Below are 10,534 nucleotides of genomic sequence, written 5' to 3' on the forward strand. Positions count from 1 at the left end.
GGCAGGTTTTGAATGTCTCCAGAGTAGGAGACTCCACAACCCCCCGGGGCAGCCTGTTCCAGTGTCTGTCACCCTCACTGTGAAGAAGTTTCTTCTCAAATTTAAGTGGAACCTGCTGTGTTCCAGTTTGTACCCATCACCCCTTGTCCTATCATTGGTTGTCACTGAGAAGAGCCTGGCTCCATCCTCATGACACTCACTTTTTACATATTTATAACCATTAATGAGGTCACCCCTCAGTCTCCTCCAAACTAAAGAGACCCAGCTCCTCAGCTTTTCCTCCTAAGGGAGATGCTCCACTCCATCATCTTCTGTGACCCTCTCCAGCAGTTCCCTGTCCTTCTGGAACTGAGAGGCCCAGAACTGGACACAATATTCCAGGTGTGGTCTCACCAGGGCGGAGTAGAGGGGGAGGAGAACCTCTCTCGATCTACTAACCATCCCCCTTCTAATACACCCCAGGATGCCATTGGCCTTCCTGGCCACAAGGGCACAGTGCTGGCTCATGGTCATCCTGCTGTCCACCAGTACCAATCCCTATTACTGTTTTACTTGCTTGCCAGTAAATGTCAATACCTCATGCTGACCTCCACACTCACTGTAGTAGTGAGATAGCCCTGACTAATAGCAGAAGGAAGGCCATGAAATGTGGAAGGATAATAAGAAGGGGTCTGAGGACAGTTTATCTTAATTTCTTTTCACAATCTTATTTTCCTAAGTGCATCTCTCCGCCCCACTCCCAGTGTCTGTGGAACAATCTGTTAATTAAAATGTTCTTCTATCCATCTCCTGACATAACTTACATCAGTGGAGTCCAACCTTTTGATCCTGGGACCTGAACTCAGTTCCCAAAGGTTACAGTTCCCAATCAATACTTTTTATCTTGCAGAAGGGAAAACAAACAAACAAACCAACCACAAAACCAAACACCTATCATAATATGTTTCTGAAGCAGCCTTTTGACTTGCTTGTCTTTCAGCAACTTGCTCATTTCTGATTGAAACAAAAGTCATCAAAAAACAAACCTGACAAACAAGCGGTGCCAATACAGGATTTATTAAGAGTGCAGGGCTGTTACACGGGCAGTTGCCCTCAATTGTTGCTTTCTATGGATGCCAGCATCTCAGTTCTGTTTTATGACCTCTCACAGTAGTTTTTTTTTTGGTAGGACTGTCTCTTGAAAGTCGTGGCTTACAGTGTAAAAGTCCCAGGGTGAATATTCCTGACCATCGCCATCTTACTTGTTGGTTCTTTAGACTTCCGTTTTTATCTTTCCCTTTGCATTGTTTACCATAGCAGCCACCACAGTTTTCTTTCTCAGGAGATGGAAATATCTCGTTATAACTATCATAAAAAGCCGTGGTAACTGCCAATATTCTTCAAATAATGTGACTTGAGGTGGACACCTCTCAATTGCACAAAGTCAGACAGCACGCAACATCCCGAGTTTTAAAGGACAAGAAACCAGAGCAGACTGCTGGAGAATTCAGTCTGAACCACACAAAAATGGACACTTCTCTCCTGAAAGTTCAAGATGTTGCTCTTATCTACAGAGAGATCTGAGAGTTCGTATCAGCAGTCCTTAGAAAATATCTCTCTCTTTCAAACCATGCATTAATTTCAAAATTTAATGGTGAGAGCGCTTGAACTTTGGTCCCAAACACAGTTATGCCTATATGAAGGGGCTCCTGTATGAAGGTTTACATCTTTTATTTCTGTATAAAGCACATATAGTGTAGGAAGGGATAAATTATACTAGGCCAAGTCCATAGTTTGTCTTGTAGACCTATTTCTTTTAAGACTGCCTGCATGTTCTCTGAAGCAAGAGGTTTAAACTTCTTGCTTCTTTGTATAAACCTATAAAAAAAGTATTTCTTGTTAGCAATAAGAAACTTCTTAAGTACAACAAACTCTTTTATTATTAAATATATGACTTAGAAAGTAACCTTAGAGGAATGATTAACAGAAAAGGAGAACAATAGACCTGTAGAATATTTCAGAGAAATTTTTGAGAGTACAAACATGGAGAAAAGTAGACAAATGGGCTATTGAGGTGGATGATCATGGGACTGTGATATGAGAAGAGGAGCAGATAATAAGAGTGAAGCAGAGCTTCGAAGGGCCTTGAAACCGAGAACAGAAAGCAAGTATTATATGAAGATTTATTAAGTATCATTAAACAGTCCTATCAGGAAGGCTAGCTATAAGCTCTTGCTATCAGATCTTGCTGTTTAGTTTTAGCCTGAAATATGCAACAACTGGTCAAAGAACAGCCTTTTCCTGGCTACATTAACTCTTCAAAATCACCATGTAGTGATAACATATTTGCACATTGAATTTATATCTGTTCAAAATTATGTCAAAATTGCCAAGTTGCAAAACACAAAATACTACAAAATCTAAATTCTCCACTTACATTCATTGGTTACGGCAGGGGTGTCAAACTCATTTTCACCAGGGGCCACATCAGCTTTGCTGTTGCCTTCAAAGGGCAGAATGTAATTTTAGGACTGTAAATTTATACAGTCCATCAAATTGGAAAACCCCAAGAAGCAGGAGTGGAGCCCCTGGATGTGAAGTCTTGCAGCCTCCCCCGAGGTGGCTGAGTCCCCCAACCTGCACCCTGCGCAAGCACACAAGTGTAATTTTAGGACTGTACGTTCATACAGTTCTAAAACTACATTTGGCCCTTTGAAGGCAACCACAAGGCTGATGTGGCCCCTGGTGAAAATGAGTTTGACACCCCTGGATTACAGTACTCTATATTTCAAGTTTTTGTGCAGCAGAGAAAAAGTAATATACAAGGCTTAAAACATGGAACACAGAAGGCTTTCTCAATTTTCAACTCATCATGTTTCTTTCTGAAAACATTTCACCTTAATGATTCATACCATCTTCACAAGTGCTACTTGTATAGCATCTGGTAAATTGCGTAGTTTCTTACTCTTTCATTCATAGATGCAAACAGCTATGTAATATGAGATGTATGGACGTAGCTTTTAAAAATTAGTTGCATTGAGCCATAACTTCCAAGGCTCTATGGAAACGAAAAAATATTTATATGGATAAATACATTTGTATTTTCATTAAAACTCGTATATTGTATACACATATGCATTTAAGCAGAAAAAAAATATTCACGTTATTCGTCAAACTGTAATTTTGTAATTCAATAAACATTCACTGTGCTCAGCTTTCTGAAGCATTTACAGAAGATATTTTGCAATGTTTTTTACAAAGTTATGTCTATTTTGTGGTTGTTTGCTGTTTTGCTGTTTTGTTTTGGTTTGTTTTGTTTTAAGCTGAGCTACGCTGCCAGATGTTTATTTGGTGCCCTCTCGTGGCTTCAGTTTACTTATACACTGTTTGTAATGAAGAAGACGGGAGGTGCATTGGTAAGAAAACTCATTTTTAATGGAGTTCAGGCTCTGTATAACAGAAATGTCAAGATATTAAATACTTTTCTCGTATTTTCTATATTACTGTTAGTTTCTGATTTACCTAGAATGTGCTGTTATTGCAGAACCTACACAAATGCTTGACTTTTGATGGAAATTTGGTTTACTATTATAATGCATGTCACTGATGAAAGATAAATAATGATACAATACAAACTTCTGAATATTAAGATTTTTCATTTAGTAATGATTTAGAAATCTCATGTGTAATCAATTACTTTAAAATTAAATACCAAGAACTCATTCCGTAACCTGGAATAATGGATTTTCTGTCTGAGGCATGAACTCAGCTGCTAGTATTCCTGAGTACTTCAGGAAATATGTTACTCAAATGAGAAAACTAATGGTCTGAAAAAACTTTGCTCTGACTCTCTCTACTTGAATCTAGATTTGGGACTGTAATAAAAGTAAACCACTGTTCTCTCAAAAGGACCTATTCTCCATTTTTTTCTTAGCAGAACTGGCTACCATATTATCCGCAGGAGCTGCTCACATATGCACTGTTGAAACCAGGAGACTTTAAATTCTCTTTTGTTCCTACATCTCTTCTATAAACTATAAAATTACACATTATGTGTCTTCTGGCTTCCAGTATTCCTTTGAGCGGTTATGAAGATTTTTGGTTAAATTATGAATAGGAAAAGCAGAAAGGAAAAATGTAGAAGACAAAAGATAAAATATTTGAAAAGTAAAACAATTCTTCAATTATGAGAGTTCTTTGTATTTTTTTCATTCAGAAACATGCAAAATAGGTATTACTAGAATTAGAATTATAGCTTTCATGCATATATAGAAAGACTAAGGTTATATTCAAAACTATTACCAAAATACAAAAATCTCCAAATATAAATAAAATCAATAGAATAAGTCCTGCTATACACTCGTGCTGATATCATACCAGTATGTTTAATGATCATTGAAGTTCATTTAAGTTCCAAGGTGAATTAGTCTTGAAAACTTTCACTGTAATTGGAAAGATTATTTGTTAATTCTTCATTATTTAATCTTCCCAGATATTTAAATATCATACCATCAAATATTACATCAAAATAGGAAACCTAAATTAACTTGCAACAAATTCCCAGTAATATGTGATGCTCACAGAACTCAAGCAATGAGTTTAATATGTTCTAAACAATGTTCGAATGTTTACTGCACTGTATCCTAATTTTAAAAGATACATACTCCTATAGAATGAGAAAAATTTATCATATCTCAGATTTATCTTAACTAGGAGAAGAAATTCAGGATGTGTTGTGTTGTCTCAAATACCCCAGCTAGCCACAACAACCTTTCTAATGCAGTTGCAAGTTACAGAGTTGCCCTTGGTCTACCTTGTTGATGTCAGTTCCAGGTTTCCCCATAGATACATGGGCATACCAACTACAGACATAGGTTTGACAATTTATCTCCTGCTTTTCTTGATCTAGATAAGCACAGGGTCTAGGTAAATTAGAATGAAATATTTAACGGTTTTAAGCTATGGACCTTAAATAACTTTTTAAAAATGTATACAATTTATACTGTAACATATCTGGCTGGATAAGGTTACTGGGTTGAGGTCAGCTCCAGACTTCTTCAGAGATTTGCCATAACTGACAGAGTAAAACAGAGATTTTTCTGCCCTTATTAGTATTTCACAGTTTTCTAGTCTAAGTTTGTAACCTAGCACATTTATTTAAAGATATTTTTAAGATAGTTTGGATTAAAGGCTTTAAAAGGGAGGAATATGTACATAGTTCGTGTGTTTATTATGACGTCTCTTCTTTTTTATCCTGTCTCCTAGCTATTATCTAGAAACTCCACTGAGTTATGCTGCCTTTGAAATACATGCCTTGGCAGTTGGAAATGGTTACTGGGTCCTGAGTTTTAAAAGAAAATCAATCTGCACTTAGCAGGGAATTCAACCTTTACATTTCTTGTGTGCCTGCGCATCCTCCATGTTCTACCTTCAAACTGTACTAGAATAGATAATACATGTTTGTATCTTAGTTTTCTTTCCACTGGTACTGCAAGTGAGGTGTTCGGCAGAAATAAAGGGACAAATATTCACGGAAAGAATGGCAGGATGATTAGATTTTCTCAGTGTGTCTGTATCTTCCAGTCAGAGTATAGAAATACACATCTGTGCTAAAAATCCTCTGTTCCATTCTTGAGTTTTGAATTCAGTTATAAAATGAGAAATTAAGCAATTTTAAGCTATCGGTCCATAGGCAGGGAGAAGGCTAGATGTAAGCACATTGTCACTTCCTTGGCACAGGGCCAACTATGCGTCAGTGCTGGTACAGATTACAGCAGTATGGGAACAGGTTTTACTGTTGTTGAATGAATACAGCAGCCGAATTCTTCCCACTGTAGATGGAGCACAAACATAGCCACCTTCAAACTTAACCAGCTTTGTGCTTCTGCAGTGTTCAGCATGTATCCTGTCCCAAGGGGTGAGAAAAGAGTAGACAACAAAAAAGTCCCCGTCCAAGGACACTTAATTTTTAGCATTTTTGTGCAATTTGGGGACACAATCACACTGTAATAGAAGTAGACCCATAATGTGAAAAATAAAAGTGAAGCCTGGAATTAAATCATAGGGAAAAGGATAAAGTGCTGTTTAGAAACAAGAATAAGGAAAATGAGAAATAAAGACTCAGAAAAATGCAATGGCACTTTCAGCTGGTAGTGATCACAGAAGATAAAATTCTTCATCAGAATGTAATAGGAATTGAGGGAAAAACAGAGAACAATCTTTTACTGAAGAAGTAACAAAATAAGAAAATAAAGTGTCAAGGGTTTAGATTGCGGGGTGACAATAAAACCCTGGTAGATGTATTGTTAACCTCCTCTCCCCCGCCCCACTTCCCCCTTTTGCCCCTACCTCTCCCCCCTTCCCACTCAGGACAGGCAATCGGGAGGGAAAGAAGGACAGAGAGAAGAGAGTTTGAAAAATTAAAGATGTTTTACTAATGCTACTAATAAGAATAGAGAAAATAATACAAAATATACAAAACCAATCTTGAAAGTCTCAGCAACTGCAGAGCCGGCATCTGAAATCCTGGATTGGACTCTGCAGCCAACCGGAGCTGGATTCAGTCTCTCACTAGGCCTCAGTTCGCAGTGATCTCCCACTTTTATATGAAGTATTCACATGAATGGAATGTTATACATCATTGGTCAGTTTCTTGGTCACCTGTTTCTCGTCGCCCCTCTCGGGAGATGTGAATCTGTCCTTATCAATAAGTTTGCATTCCATTGCTAGGTTTAAGTGTGTCTGGTTCTCCAGGAAAATGCAGTTAATATGAAGGCTTTAGCTGACAGGCAAATTCACTAAAAGAGAAACTTGTTTCTTAACTATACCAGGACATAAAGGCATGATGCCAAGAAATGGTTACTCCTCACATTGTCCTAAGGGTGAAACACGTTACTTATCCTACTGCATTTTTTTTTTAAATGTATGATAATTTATAAATGATTTCTGGAATAATGTAATGAACTCACTGAGGATCGGGTCTGTAAGCAGTTGCTACACTCAAGTGCACTTGTATATGAAAGAGGTGAAAAGGCCAATAGATTATTTTCCTGGCACATCAAGAATGAGGATGTTGAAAGATGAATCTTGGAAATAACACTGTATACACAGAAAACAGGGGAGGGGGTGGAAAAAAGGCAAACAACAACAAGCCTTTTTTTTGTCAGAGATTCCCCTTGCAGTCATATCTGAAGAATGACCATTCCTAACCTGGAACTTGAAAGGCTGTGGAAATGTGTGTTCTGGTTGAACAATATCTCTGGTTTGTCATGGAATAAGATAAGGGTTTCTCTGCAGCCTATAACTGTGATTCTAATGCTATCTCACTTATTTAGTTAATTAAACCTGAAGGTTTTTACCTATAATTAACAGTTGTCTCTCAGAAATGATGTATGTCCTGTTTCTTAAAAAAAAAAATAGAGAATCCAAAGCAAAGAGAATTTGTGTGAAAATTCTCCTTTTAAAATAAATTTAATGTTATAAATTTTGTAACTATAGAATTATAATTTAATTTATACTAATATTTATTTTAGTTATATTTCTTCAATTTAATATTAAAGAGTAATGATATTTATAGGTATGATCACATAATTGTATTACATTAAAAATTATTATTTTCTAAAATAAAAATAATTTTTCATTATTTTTTGTTAAAATATCAGACTGTGTCTTTGATATTTATTCTTTTTAGTAAATAGGCACTTTATTCCACTCATTCAGTGCTGCCGTATCACTGTAAAATACATCACTTTTTCATACTTCTAAGAAGGGACTTCCTCAGAAGTTACATGAAGAAAAACAGAATTCTCTCATTTATTGTTTTAAATACTAAAATAAGGAAATATAGTGCATATTTATACTCTTATTGCTAAAGCTATTTTGCATGTGAATTCATAACCCTTTTTTATAATGTAGGCTGCATTTAAATACAGACTATTTGTAGTCAGTCCTGGTCAGTACATCTCATGATGTACTTAACAAAACTTGAAATGATACAGAGACATTGAGATAAGGAATGACTTGCATATGAGCAAAAAAAACCCGTCAAACTAAACAGACTTGAACTCAGCAGCCTAGAAAAGAGACATTTGATAGAGATCTATCTGGTTTATGATAGAGATCTATAAAGTAATGAATCCCACAGAGAACATAACTAATTTTTCTCATCTGCTAGGAGGCATCAAATGAAACTGGTAGATTATAGGTCCAAAATAAAGGGATTTTTTTTTTCCTACAGCACAACTGAAATGTGGATTTTAACAGTTGCCATGGGATATTCTTGATGGCAAAAGTTTTCATGAGTTCAAAGAATGAGAAAACAAACTCATGGAAGAAGTACAAAGACAGAATCTTTGGCTCAGGAATTCCTGAACCACAACTTTATTACAGAGAATTACCATTCCATACTCTTCTGATACTCTTCCATAAGAATCTGGTACTAGTGATACTTAAACAAAACACTTAAACTATTTGGCGCTAGATGGACCTTTGCAGGTGCAACCGTTCTTATGTGATGTATTTCAGTTCACTATTCCTTTTGCAGCTACGTAAATGCGTGGATATCCCTCCGTCTTGTGACACAGTTCAGCAGCTGAAAAACAAGAAGCTGCAAGCAATAAGCCAAGTTTGTACAAACCACCCAGAAGTGCTCTGTGGGGCACCAACAGCCCATACACTGTAACTAGGAATTTCAATGCCATAGGAAAAAAAAAAAAAAAAAAAAGAATAATGAAAGAAATTACAACATATATTATATAAAGGTATGGTTGAACTTTTACCGAAGACTAGTAGTCCAATAGAATGGGAACTGAAGTCATGTAACTTTGCTGTTTCTGTTTCCTCTTCTAAGAAAAAGCAACACACCAGTCCACCCCATCTGTAGTTGAAAAATGCCACATATGAGTCAAGTCAGGCTACGCATCACATTCTGATCACAGAAGCCAAAACTTTAGTGGGGTTTCCTGTTTTATTTGAGAGAAAAACAGAAACATCCTTTGTTTTTAGTCTTATTTATCCCCTCAGGTCTTGTTTGCCATTTCTGCCTTTGAAGTTGAGAATGAAAATTTATCTTCACTCCTGCCAAACCACTGTGATAGTCTTTAAAAATGCTAAATGTTTATAGGGCTATTATGGCTATCTTTAATATGTACTTGAGATATTATATCTAGGATGATCCATCTGTGCTGCTTTCAGGGACACCAAGTCGTAGCTTGCCGGTTGTCTAGTCCTTCAATTTGAATGCTTTGGTGCTACATGGTTATTAGATCCAGTGCTCCACAAAGCAGTTCACTCCTAATCACTTCAGTCGAAACAGCCAATATGACCTACAGAGGAATTCTTTTTTCTCTGTAGCAGTAAGCTATGATCCAGGTTTTTGTTTCTGGATTCCAAGCTACTTTAGTTCTTCATTTTCCTATGGTAGAAGTATGAAATAAGATGATGATGATGAAGAGGCAAAATCCTATTTTGCCTTTTATACTTCTTTGTTCCATAACTGATATCAAAAGAGAAAAGCTTTCTTACAAAAATTCATTGGAAATGAAATGGTATCCTTGAAGATACATCATACTCAAACATCAAACAAGCAGCTAGCAACTAAGAAGAGCAGATGTCCTAGACATAATGTACTTCCTTTCAAACCTTGATAAAGTGTTTAAAAGTTTGCCAGTATGTCATGCAAACCTTCTGACACCATTCTCATCAGAAAATCCCGCTTCTATGGCCTTTAACGTCTGCATTTCTTCCTTTTTTATCTTTAGTGACTGAGTCATTAAATGTTAGTGAAAGAAGACAGCTGCATTTCCATTGCCCCCTTTTACTGGTTGTTCTTCAGGGAAAGTGGTCTGAGTTCTTACCCAATAATCAAGTCTTTTCATGCTTATTTTAATAGAAAAAGAAACTAATGGTATAAGGAAAGTCAAAGTAATGGCCAATGTTGTACAAAAGGATCCACTCTACAGGGACACTCAAAGGGAGTGTCAGCTACTCTGAAACTGCATAACTGAGCACACAGCACAGATGAACCTGGCACACTAGTCCGGATAGTGGGAGTATGGGAGTGGGATGAGGAATGTAGTTGGGATAACAGGGAATACCACACCTAGGCAATGGCCAGGGTGGTCTGCATCTGGTTCTCCTCAGCAGAGCATTGTGTATTGGGCTTTGCTTCTGGGGCAGAAGATAATACTGAGCATTGGAGAGCGCTACCCCACCCATGCACATGTTCACTTAGATGTGGTGTTGGCGGAACTGGGGAAGATGAAAGTACTGGAGATTTCACCCTTGATACGAAACAGCCTTCATTCTGCTTTGAGAAAAGCATTTTTTTTCATGCAGCTTTGTATACAATGTCCCATCCCCTGAAAACAGAGATACAAAGACCAAACAGCAGTTTCCTTCTGCACAGTTTCTAAGCCACTTTTTCAGCAAATCTGGGGCCCTAGAAGTCCTCTTTCTGTATTAATTCAGGCTCTTATTCACACTTGACTCCTCAGCTGACAGCTTTCTGCCTCTTACCTGCATTTTACCAATCTAGTTGCTTAAGTGCTTGATTTTC

Source organism: Columba livia, chromosome Z, assembly GCF_036013475.1.
Source record: "Columba livia isolate bColLiv1 breed racing homer chromosome Z, bColLiv1.pat.W.v2, whole genome shotgun sequence".
In the NCBI taxonomy this organism is placed as follows: domain Eukaryota; kingdom Metazoa; phylum Chordata; class Aves; order Columbiformes; family Columbidae; genus Columba; species Columba livia.